Genomic DNA, 13,398 nt, shown 5'->3' on the forward strand with positions numbered 1-13,398 from the left:
CTTCTTTCCAGTTAATTCCCTTCTTTTCCAATTTTTCTTTAATTTCCTTTTGCCAACCTTTCCTGGATCTGCCTATGTTTCTTTTTCCTATTTTCTGGCTTTCGTATACAGTTTTTGCTATTCTTCCTTCTTCCATTCGATTAAGATGTCCAAACCATCTCATTTGGGCTTGTGTTATGAATTGATTCAGAGGTGCAACTTGAAGGCTGTCTCTTATGGTTTGATTTCTTATTCGGTCTAGTCTTGTTTTTTGTGCCACTTTCCTGAGATATTTCATTTCAACTGTTTGTAGTTTATTTGTGTTTCCTGTTGTTAAACACCAAGACAGACTCACAACTGTATGTTAATGTTGGTAGAAACACTGAACGGTACACTGCCATTTTAGTATTTTGGGTGACTTCTTTCTTATATAGGAGCGGGCCTTTCATTGCATAGAATAGCTTTGTTCCCCCTCTTATCCTGTTGCTAATTTCTGTGTCTAGTCTACCATCTTCTTGTATATATGATCCCAAGTATTTAAAGGAGTGGACTTGTTCCAGTTGGTGATTCTCTATTTTTATTATGTGTTTTTGTTGGTTTCTAGATATGATCATTGTTTTAGTTTTATTTATATTTATGGTCATATTCCTTTTCTTTGTTTCTTCATACCAAATGTTGATATTATACTGCAGATCTTCAGCTGTATTTGCTAGAATCACTACATCATCTGCAAAAGCCATATGTGAAATCCTGGTTTCTTTCAGTTTCCTGTATCCTAAGTGGAACTTTTTTGTTTTTGTTTGGCATGCCGTTGGGTTTAAAATTTCATCCATTACTACGGTGAAGAGAAGAGGGCTGAGGATACAGCCTTGCCTCACTCCTACATTTGTTTCAAATTCTCTTGATCTATTATTACAGGTTCTTACGTAATTTCTATTACTTTTGTAGAGGCTTTGTATGGCTGCTATTAAGTTATCTTGTATCTTGTTTTTCTTTAATGTTTGCCATATTAAGTGTCTGGGAACTCGGTTCAAAGGCCTTTTCAAAATCTATAAAACATGAATGTAGTTCTTTTCCATATTCCAATGTTTTCTCTGATATTTGTCTAAGACTGAAGATAAGATCCTGTGTGCTTCTATTTTTTCGAAAGCCATATTGCATTTCATCCAATGTGTCCTCTATTTGATTCCTAAGCCTCGCTTCTAAAATGCGGGTACATAATTTTCCTGGAAAGCTTAAAAGCGAAATTCCTCTATGGTTTTCACATTTGCGGTTGTCTCCTTTCTTAAATATAGGGATTATTATAGCTACTTCCCAGTCTTTGGGAATAATTTTCTTGTTCCATACAACATTGAATATGTGTAAAAGAAATTTTATGGCTTTCGTTCCTAAATTCTTTACCATTTCTGGTGTTATTTTGTCATGGCCTGCTGATTTGCCCAGTTTTATTTTATTTATTGCTGCTAACAGTTCATTTGCACGAATTTCTTCACACTGATCTTCTATTTTGCTTGTGTGTCTTGCTCTTAGGGTTCTATTTTTTCCGTGTCCTGCATCTTCCAATAATTCTTGAAAGTACTGTTTCCATCTTTCCATGATATCTTCGGAATTTGTGAGTAACTTTTCATCCTTATTTTTGATAAACTTTATGGGGCATTCTTTCTCTGACCTCATTCTTCTTAAAACATTATAGAAGAGTTTTTGGTTTCCTTTAAAATTTTGTTCTAAAGTATGTCCGAAGTCTTCCCAGCATTTTCTTTTCTCTGCTTTCACTAAGGTTTTAACTTTATTTCTTTGGTTGTTGTATAGTTCTCTATCAACCTGCAGCTTTGATGTTATATATCTCTTCCATAATTGCTTTTTCTTTTTAATTTCTTCTTTTAGTTCTTCAGTCCACCAGGGTGTTTTATGTTTCTTCCGTTTATTATTTAATGATACACCACAAATTTCTTTGCTTGTTTCTAGAAGAAGTGTTTTGAACCTGTACCATAGGTTTTCTACATCTTGGTCTTCATATATCTCTTTTTCTACTTCTTTCATCTTCTCTTCTATTTTACTTTTATACTCAATGGTTTGTAGTTCTTTATCTTAACATTTATTTGCTTGCTACTTTTTCTACATTTTTCATTTTTATTTTATGGATTGTTTCCAATACTAATAAGTAGTGGTCACTGCCTATTTCAAGACCTCTGTAGACTCTTGCATTTTTGTATACTTCCAGTACGATCTGCTTATGATGGCGTAGTCGATTATATATTTTTCGTTTCTATTGGGCTCTTCCCTGGTAAACTTATGGATTTCTTTATGCTTGAACATGGTATTCGTTATTTCTAAATTATTTGTAAGGCAAAGATTTATTATTCCGGTGATCCCAACACTTCTTTCGTTTCTTCATCTACTTGATTCCCTACCATGCCATTAAGGTCTCCTAGTAGTATGATATGCCCTTGAACTTCTTCAATTTTTTTTGTAAGAGTTCGAAGAATTCATCTTTACTTTCTTTATTGGCATTATCGTTTGGACCATATGCAACAATTACAGTGAATACTTGGTTGTCTGATTTAAAATCTATAGTGATTGTCAACAACCTTTCGTTCATTATTTGCCATTTAGTAATATATTCTTTGAGATCTGGTTTAATTATGCAAGCTACCCCTTGTTTTCCCCATTCTCTTGGGTTTACCCCTGAATAAAAAAGTATATACCCATCTTTCATTTTCTGGCAACCTTGACCTTTTTTTTTTGTTTCTGTGACTGCTAGCAAATCCAATCTTGATTTTTTAAATTCATCTATTAATTCATTTTCTTTTCCATGTAGACTTTTAACGTTCCATGTTCCGTATCTCATGTACCTTTTCCTCGCTTTGTCGTTAACCATTTAGGCAGTTCGACTATCTCTTTGTTATTTCTTTTAATGAGTGAAATTTTAAGATGTGCAGGGGATTAGCCTTCAGCACCTGAGTCTGGTGGTGGGACTGCCACCTTCGAGACCCCAGACCGTCCTATGAGGAAAGTGCTATCCTGTTGGTCCTTGGGAGGCATTTTATTTCCCTTCTACCCTTCATAGTAAACTGTGAAGAGCATTCCCCGATCCGCTACCAAGGGACGGCCCGATGGGGGTTACAGGTGTCCCCACACGGGATTATCCGTTGTGCTGTCCTCATTTGAAATATTTCTGGACATATTTAAAATCGAACTATACTTTATCATCATCATCATCAAATTCCTGCCATATAACCTCACGGGTGTACAGGATATGATAGTACTACATGAAAAAAATTACATCATTACTAAATTCCTATCAACAATTTTCCTCCAAATCAGTCTGTTACTTGTCAAGACTCTAACATTATCAGATCTTATATTTCTATCGTCTAAGGCACTTTGTACCGTATCAATCCACCTATATCTTGGTCTTCCTCTGGGTCGTTTTGCTGCCAACCTGGCAGAGAACACTTGTTTTGCTAATCTTTCTTCACCCATTGTGTTTAAGTGACCATACCACCTGAGATTAGCTCTGCTAACACATTTTACTTACGTATAAAGAGCTAATAAGCTTCATTTCGGCAAAGAAAACATTATTTAATATCCCCTTAATTTAAATAATGTTTTCTTTGCCGAAATGAAGCTTATTAGCTCTTTATACTTAAGTAACTTAATGGTTGCACCTGTTTGGAAACTCATATCGCAGAGTATATAAGTTCTTTTCGCTATACACTTTGGTATTAGGTCTAGGTACTCACTGATGAAGCCTCAAAAAAGACTGAAACCGGTCTGGGTAGTGACCTCCCTACCATAATGTAATAACAGCATACATTTCCTAGGAAATGTGTTTTTACATTATGGAAAATACCTAAGAATAGCAATCAGAATTTACTGACTTTGCTGCGAGTCTTCCGGTATTGCACTACGTGCTAGGGTCACTTGCATTTGCTCACGTCAGTGGTCGCCGATACTTTATAGTTTACTATATTCGGCAAGAAACTCTCTGATTCCAATCTTTGAGTTTCTGCTAACACATTCCTGGATGCTGACAATGTCAAGTTCTTTCCTAATATCCTCGTTTTTAATATGATATTGCCATTGATGCCATCTGTTCACGCCTCTAATCTTTCTCAGAACTCTCATATCTGCGGTCTCTAGTCTTTGGTCAAGTGTTTTACTTCTGACCCAGCTCTCAGATCCATAAGTTAAAACTGGTTTGAACACTGTCTTGTATACAGCTAATTTAGTGTTCCGACTAATTTCTCTCTTATTCCATATGAATTTATTCAATTGACTTCCCACCATACCAGCTTTGCTGAGTCTGTTGTCTATTTCTATATTGAATTTACCAAATTGACTAAAAAATCGTGCCTAAGTAGCTGAAATGTTTTACTTGTTCCACAGGTTCTCCATTCACAACACTCCATTCAGAATCATTGACATTATCAATGATTTTGCCTATTTTCATTGTCTTTGTCTTTTTATTGCTGACCTTCATACCATATCTATTACAACAGTTATTCAATTTAGTCAGAGAATCTTGCAGACTTGTAGCAGATTCATTTAGAAGTATAACATCATCCACATAAAGCAAAGAGCTGACATTAACATCTCCAATTTTGATATCATGTTTAATACCACTTTCCTTCATAATGTGATCCATATAGATAATGAATAACAGAGGGGATAATGTACATCCTTGTCTCACACCAGATTTAACATTAAACTATCTTCCTGTACTTCCTTCAATTCTAACTGCTGACTCACAACTCAAATAAAGACTACGTATTGCTTGATATAATGCCCCATTGACACCATATAACTGTAGCGTATTGAATAGCTTCTCTCTTGGCACCTTGTCATATGCCTTTTCCAAATCGACAAAACTTAAATACAGATCTTTGTTATATTCCCATGCTTTCTCGACTATTTTTCGTAAAGATCTGATCCTGACAGTCTCTATTTGGCCTGAATTCAGCTTATTCTTCACCCAGCTTTTCTTCCACAATTCTTCTCAATCGTTTCTCAAGTATACTTGCATAGATTTTGCCAGGAACATTTAGTAGGGAAATACCTCTGTAATTCTCACATTCAGTTTTATTTCCCTTTTTATATATGGGTACTATGAGAGTTCTACTCCAATCATCGGGAATTCGTCCCTCTGTCCAGGCTTTCTGAACTATGGAGTACAGCCATGTAAGACTTTTATACCACTATACTTCAGCATTTCTGGTCGAATATCATCTACTCCTGCTGCCTTTCCACATTTTAAGCCTTTGAGGGCTTTTTCTACTTCAAGTATGGATATGTATTCCTGACTGCATGCCTGGTCAGTGTTTTTTTATCATTGTGCTGTCATCACTGCTTGTTTCATTTATCAGTTTTTCAAAGTAATTACTCCATACTTCAAGGATATCTTTTTCTTCCGTTTTCATGTCACCTTTATCATCTCTAACTCCTTTTACAGTACTCTTTCCTCCATTCCTAAGCTTCTTCAACAACCTGCAGAACATTTTGCCACCTTCTTGATATTTATTTTCTATATTCTTGCCAAAGTCCTCCCATGACTTTTGTTTAGCTAGTTTTACACAGTGCTTAGCATTCTTGCCTCTGTATTCTCTCTGTATTTGTCTCTGTATTCTCTAAGAGCACAAGCTGACTTATTTGTCAGGAACTTTTGATATGCTTTCTTCTTTTCCCTCACTATCTCTTTAACTTCCTCTGTCCACCATAGAGTTCTAATTTTTCTATCCTTGCAGACAACTTCACTACATGCCTCTCTAGCTGAATCAATCAGGACTTTCTTCAAGGCTTGTCCCTGAATCTCCAAGGTTTGATTCCTGTTCTCAAACTCTTTCATTTTTTCTTCAATAATCTTTGTGTATTTTAGTCTACTGTTTACATCTGAGAGCTGCTCAACTTTTTTCGTTTTAAAACTTTCTTGCATGTTATTCCTTTCAATATGAAATTCACTTTTATCCTGCTCAAGACTAAATGGTGATCACTTCCAATTTCAAATCCTCTGTACACTCTGGTGTCCTGCACCAGGGAGAAAAAATCACTATCAACAATAACATAGTCAATGAGACTTTTCTTATTCCTTGCCTCTTCTCTCTATATTTTAATATAATTTTAATATAATTATAATAAAAAGTTAACCATATCCAAGAATAAATTAACCATATCCATTTTAATCTTCAATAATATTCATTTCAGTAATATTCATTTCAGTAATATTCATTTCACTCAACGTACATTTAAAACTTAATATGCGAGTAGAGAAGAACATGCAAGTAGAAAAGTAAGGATAATGATGAGGTGTGCAACATGGCCGAGGATAACTGATGCTCTAGACACCGACGGATATTCCCCCTAACAAGAACGCATGCTATAAGTATACGCTAGCTCTTTTTACTGGTCACAGATGGATCGAGTGCGCGTGCGCAAACACACAACAATTGCGTTCAGTATTTCTATATAGTTTTACAAATAATGCTTTATTTAAAAAAAAAAGGAAAAATATTCAAAACAGAATCGTTTGTCGGACTTGTAATTCTTGAGAAATAAAATAATTATTATCACATTAAATTATGAACAGAGTAGGTGCTTACGAAATTTGGGAGCCCTAAAAAGTAATAGATCGTTAGCTAGTTTAATTTTATATATCTTTATTTATAACTCAAAGGGTTTCTTAAGTTCGTAAAAAATTTAATACAAGGTAATACAAGGATTTTAACTTGGTTTAAATTAATAAGTTCACATAAGATATAAAATCGCTCAGATTCATGTAATCGATCACCATTCAAAAATGAGTTTTATAAGAAAGTTTAAATCACTCAAATTAATCAATAAAGAGTCGCGATTCAAAAATTAAAGTGTTATCCACATGAATTATATTCATATTTGTATGCGAAGGTTTCTTTGGTTTATCAGTTCATAAGAAAGATTCCGTAAGCATAAAAAACTTATTGTTTAATACTGACCATATACAAATATTTTAACATTCTTTGCCTACCAGATTCGCTAGGAAACTGTCTAGCTTTTTCAAGACGTTGACGGAAAAGTATAAAAAATACTAGTAAATGCAAATTGAAAGGAACATAAAAACGTTGTAAACACTCTAGTAGCTCAGGTTGCACGTTCGCGTGACAGAGACTGAGTGGACTTATTGTTCTTAATCATTATCACGCATGCGTGTTTGTTGTAAACGCATAATGTGATTACTAGCTAGCAGCAGTTCAGATGGATTTAGAGAGAGGATGAGGTTTTTCCATGAACTGTTAAGAATAGTACCCTGGTTTCTGTTGAGGTTTCCGCCAGTTTTTAATACTACTGCGGCTTCCTTGAATAAACGATGTCTATAATCATCGTCTGCTATTTTGCCACTCTATCGTGTGGTTAGACGTACAGAAATGATGTGTTAAGCCGGAAGAAATACTTCTGTTGTGATTTACATCACCAACGTGCTCTCTCTGTCTGATCTCCAAACTCCGTGAAGTTTGTCCGATGTAGGCGAGACCACAGGAGCAAGGAATGTAATATACTTCTGGATATTTGTAGAATGGCACCTTGTCTTTTGGTGAGTCTAAAAAATGTTTGATGCTGGTGGTTTGAAGATCACTCTGATGTTGTGGGCTTTTAGCATTCTGGCTATTTGATAAGAAATTGCCTTCAGTCTAATTTCTTCAAGGTAATAACACCATATACCAACAATTAGAAGGCCTAATAATGGGAAGTCCGCTATCACCATCTTGTGCAGACCTTTTCATGGAAAAACTTGAAAAGGAAATTCTCTCAACAATCTTCCTAGATCATCTATATGGTGGAGATATTTTGACGATATTTTCATTATATGGCAAGATAGCTTAGATAACCTAAAATCGCTTGTGAATAAAATCAATTTCATACATAACAAATAAAATTCACTCTGGAAGTTGAAAACAACAACTATCTGCATTTTCTAGACATCTTGATAAAAAGACAATCAAATAGTGTCAATTTATCTATTTACAGAAAGCAGGCAGACACTGGAAGATACCTTCATTATACTTCTAACCATCACAAGACACACAAACTAAGCATTATCAATATGTTGAAAAATAGAGCACGTACATTTATATCAGAAGAGGAGGATACACAGACTGAAATCTCACAAATAGCCAAAACATTATCACAAAATGGATACCATCCGAACATGATCAAAAATATCTATACGGTGACAACCCCACACAAGAAGAACCAAACTCCCAGCATATTTCTACTGTAGTGATTCCCTTCATCAAGTCAATTTCTTATCAAATAACCAGAATACAAAAAGCCCACAACATCAGAGTGATCTTCAAACCAAACATTTTTTAGGATCACCAAAAGACAAGGTGCCATTCTACAAATATCCAGGGGTATATTACATTCCTTGCTCCTGTGGTCTAGCCTACATCGGACAAACTTCGCGGAGTTTGGAGATCAGACAGAGAGAGCACGTTGGTGATGTAAACCACAACAGAAGTATTTCTTCCGGCTTAGCACATCATTTCTGTACGTCTAACCACACGATAGAGTGGCAAAATAGCTCCATGCCATATTTAGACGACGATTATAGACATCGTTTATTCAAGGAAGCCGCAGTAGTGTTAAAAACTGGTGGAAACCTCAACAGAAACCAGGGTACTATTCTTAACAGTTCATGGAAAAACCTCATCCTCTCTCTAAATCCATCTGAACTACTGCTAGCTAGTAATCACATTATGCGTTTACAACAAACACGCATGCGTGATAATGATTAAGAACAATAAGTCCACCGAGTCTCTGTCACGCGAACGTGCAACCTGAGCTACTAGAGTGTTTACAACGTTTTTATGTTCCTTTCAATTTGCATTTGCTATTATTTTTTTATACTTTTCCGTCAACGCCTTGAAAAATCTAGACAGTTTCCTAGCAAATCTGGTAGGCAAAGAATGTTAAAATATTTGTATATGGTCAGTATTAAACAATACGTTTTTATGCTTAACTTTCAAACGACCAAATATGTTTAATTTGAAAAGATTCCGGTAATTGGACAACATGTTTATTACGATAAATAACAATAAAAAACAACCCGACAAGTTTCGTAAGTCGTGTGACTTACATCTTCAGGGGTCAAAGGTAACTAAACGTTAAAACACACGAAATGAGAAATTACTCAAACTAGTTCATTTTATGCAGTTGTCTAACTGTTCATTAAATTGAATATCCGAATGTAGATTCAGTGCAATGCTAAGTTTGAAAAATGATGGATGCTGTCACGTTGTGTTGTTCACGTTCATTTTGTCCGAGGTCTGACTTGGGTATATTTTTTGATCAATGCTGACCAAACTTAGTGTAGAATTAGGCCCTCGTTGCATTGCGTTGGAATTCTAAGCATGTTTGTAGCTTCTTTAAATTTCCTTATGAAAGGATCTTTTTTCAATGAAAGAATATTTGTTTTTTGTCAGAGTACATTATGGCCGGTAGAAGTTGTGTGGTATGCCAGCCTGTGTTTGTTTTCTTTTTTTTTTTTTTTTACACATCTTTTTGGTGTTCGTTCATGCGAATTTCCTCTTATCCTCCCATCTGGCCTACATAGCAGATGCAACAGGAACAATGAATTTTATATACACCTGGTTTTTTAAAGGATAATGTGAAGGTTTTGGGGGATGTAGAGATCTTGAAGTTTTGGAAAAAATTTCAAGATCCACTTTGATATTATGTTTGTTTAGTAATTTGGTCATTTTGTCTGTAATATTCTTGATGTATGGAAGCGTGATTGCGTTCTTGAAATCTTGCTTTTGTGAGATGATTGTAGGAGGTGTGTTCAGGATTTTTTTGATAGTCTTCGGTTCATAACCTTTTTTTTTTTTTTTGAGAATCTGTGCTAAATGTTGAAGTTCTTCATTTCTTTGTTTTTCTGGGCTTGAAATTTTATAAGCTCTGTCTCTCAAGGTTTTAATTAAACATATCTTTTGCGAAGGGTGGTGGTGGTGGTGGTGGTGTGAGGCCACATTAAAAATCATCCTGTGTTGGTGGGTTTTCTATAGATGGAGAAGGATAATTTATTATCTTTTTCATTGATTTCTATTAGGATCAAGAAAGGGAAGTGTTTTGTGCTCTTCTTTTTCCAAAGTAAATTTTTATGTTATTGTGTATATTATTCATGTAATCTTTGAAAGCAGTTAGTACCTCTGTTGTTCCTGGCCAAATGATGAAAATATCGTCTACATAGCGTAGCCAGATTTTTGGTTTTTATGATAATTATTTAAAGCATTATTTTCAAAATGTTCCATATATAGGTTAGCTAAAGCCGGGGACCTTTCGGACAACGGACAAATCAGCGGAGGAGGATTCATATCCCAACGTTGAAATGTGCGGAAGAATCGTCAGAGGAGCAGACCTCTATAAAGAACTCGGGCTCAGCTGGCTCCGGCTGTCAGTACCTGGTTCGGGCCCCTACCTAGGGTTACAAGGAAAATTAAATGATTCAATCCTCTGACAAAGGGAAGCAGCTTTGTCTGTACTGACACAAGGTTGAAGTCTCATGATGACGGTAAGGCTTGTGATGAGAAAATTGCAGATGGCAATACAGTTTACTGTATACGTCTGTAATACTGCGGAGGAGAAAGCAAATGGAGAAACTACTGCTCTATTCTCTCCAGACTAATCACTGGCGAGCAAATCTACACAAATGGCCCCGAATTCCCAGCGTCTCTCAAATGGGACAGGGGTGCGAAGAATCTCCGGGCTCAAAATGGTGCGTTCACAGAAACTAGGATCTTGGAATGTAAGAACCCTGTAGAAAGCAGGTAAGCTAAGAAATGCTATTCAGTAAATGAAAAGACTTGAAACTGAGGTATTAGGAATGAGTGAAGTTAGTGCCAGGATCAGGCAAAACTCAAGTTAATGACATGCAATGTACCACTCTGGAAATAGTGAAAACAACCATCAAAATGTAGTTGGAATAATATTAAACAAAGATGTTAATAAGTCACTGTTGAGCTTCATCCCCTACTCAGATAGGATGATGTTTTTAAAACTAAAAGGTCAACCACTAGATTTTAATCTTATACAGGTCTATTGCCCCTACTGCTGACAAGAGTGATGCCAAGATCGAAGAATTTTATGACTAATTAAAAGAACTAATGAAAAACACAAAAAAACGTGATATTAACATCGTCATGGGTGATATCAATGCTAAAGTTGGGAAAGGTAGAAGTGGAGATATAGTTGGCGAACATGGACTGGGAACAAGAAACGAGAGAGGAGACCGTCTTATTCAATTCTGCCAAGAAGAGGAGCTAATAGTCACAAACACATGGTTTAAGCTACCATCCCGAAGGCTATATACTTGGTGATCACCACAAGATAATAATGGGAATATAGTCAGAAACCAAATTGATTACTTGCTAATTAATCAACGATTTCGAAGTTCCATAAAGATCACAAAAACCAAACCTAGTGCAGATATTGCTTCTAGTCATATTCTACTGGTGACAGTGTTAAAAGTTAGACTGAAAGCTATACTTCAGAAACATCAACAAAAAAGGTTTAATTTAGGAATGTTAAAAAACCCAGAGATAAGAAACAAATTGAGTCAAGATCTGAATCAAGAGATAGCACTTATCAAGAATGGTGACGTCATGAGGGTTGATGAATCATGGGACAAATTAAAATCTGTCTTCATAGTGAAATATACCAATACCTTGTGTCCTGATAGAGCAGTGAAAAAGAAAGACTGGATAATGACGAAATTCTTTCTCTCATGGATCAACGCAGATCATGTAAAATTCACAGTCCAACAAAATATAAAGAGGTTCAAAAAATTATTAAAGGCAAGATCAAAGAAGCAAAAGAAATCTGGATGAATGAAAAATGTAGAGAGAAATTAAAATTCTACAAGAAAAGCATGAGTTTTAATCTACACAAAAAGCTGAACGATACCTGTGGTATATTAAGAAAAAACAACTATGTGTCCTATGAAACAAAAAGGGAGAAATAATATCCGAAAAAGATGACAAAATACAAGAATGGGTGAAATATGTAGAAGAACTCTTTTATGATAACAGACAGAACCCAGAAAATGCTTATGAACAGATGGACGGTCCATGCATTCTAAGATCAGAGGTAGAATGTGCGCTGAACTCAGCTAAAAATGGCAAAGCCTTAGGCCCTGATTGAATACCAGCAGAAATAATAAAATTATTAGAAGATGACAACATTGCTATATTAGTAAAGCTGTTTAATAAGGTCTACGATACAGGCATATTCCCACAAGACTGGTTATAGTCGACCTTCATTATGCTACCTAAAAAAAAAAAAAGCAAATGCGAAAACTTGTAATGACTATAGAATGATCAGCCTAATGAGTCATGTTCTCAAAATATTCCTTAAAATAATTCAAAAAAGAAAATATATAGAAAATGTGAAGACACCATCAGTGATACCCAGTTTGGCTTTAGAAACGGTTTGGGAACAAGAGAGGCTCTTTTCTGCTCTCAAATCTTGTTTCAAAAATGTATTGATCAAAACAAGGAAGTATTCACTTGCTTCATTGACTTTGAGAAAGCATTTGATAAAGTCCAATATGCTTAAATGATTGCACTATTAAAGAGAATTGGATTAGATGATAAAGACATCAGGATCATTCAAAACTTATATTGGAACCAAAAGGCATCTGTTCAAGTTGATGACATTATTACAGACTCCATTAACATCAAACGAGGAGTAAGGCAAGGATGTGTGCTGTTACCTCTTCTTTTTAACATCTACTCAGAAGCCATATTTCAAAAAATCTTAAAAGGAAGAGCGGAAGGGATTAATGTAAATGGTTAAATCGTCAATAACATCCGATATGCTGATGACACAGCTCTCCTGGCTGACAATATTTAGGATCTTCAAGATCTTTTGGAACTAATAATTGAAGAGAGTGAAAAATGGGATTAAAAATGAATATCACCAAAACTAAGTTCATGGTCATAAGCAAGAAACTAATTCTTAATTCATCACTTTCTTTAAATGGGAAACGAATGGAAAGAGTGACAAAGTTTAAATATCTCGGATGCTGGTTAAATGAAGAATGCAATCCAGAAATGGAAATAAAAGAATTGAAATGGCAAGAAAAAACTTTTCTCCTGATGAAATCAACACTGTGTAACTGCAACTTAAATTTAAAGCTTAGAGTACACATGCTTAAATGCTATGTATGGTCTATACTGCTGTACGGTGCAGAAACTTGGATTTTGAAGACATCAATAAAAAAACTTGAAGCCTTTGAGATGTGGTTATACAGACGATTGTTAAAAATCCCATGGACAGCAAAAACGTCCAATCAGGAAGTACTAGAACAAATGGGGAAATCACGTGAACTTTTAGACACCATAAAAAGAAGGAAAACTGCATACCTTAGTCACCTACTTCGTAATGAAA

At 35.3% G+C, this 13,398-nt stretch overlaps 1 protein-coding gene across 1 annotated transcript in view; it reads right to left on the reverse strand.

Annotated features, from left to right (window-relative positions):
* LOC150095448 (uncharacterized) overlaps nt 1–13,398 on the reverse strand; it is a 45,740-nt gene that overhangs the window by 998 nt on the left and 31,344 nt on the right. The window lies entirely within an intron of this gene.

Source organism: Typopeltis vanoorti, chromosome 20 (genome assembly GCF_054136105.1).
Source record: "Typopeltis vanoorti isolate ZY-2024b chromosome 20, IOZ_Tvanoo_1.0, whole genome shotgun sequence".
Lineage (NCBI taxonomy): Eukaryota > Metazoa > Arthropoda > Arachnida > Uropygi > Thelyphonidae > Typopeltis > Typopeltis vanoorti.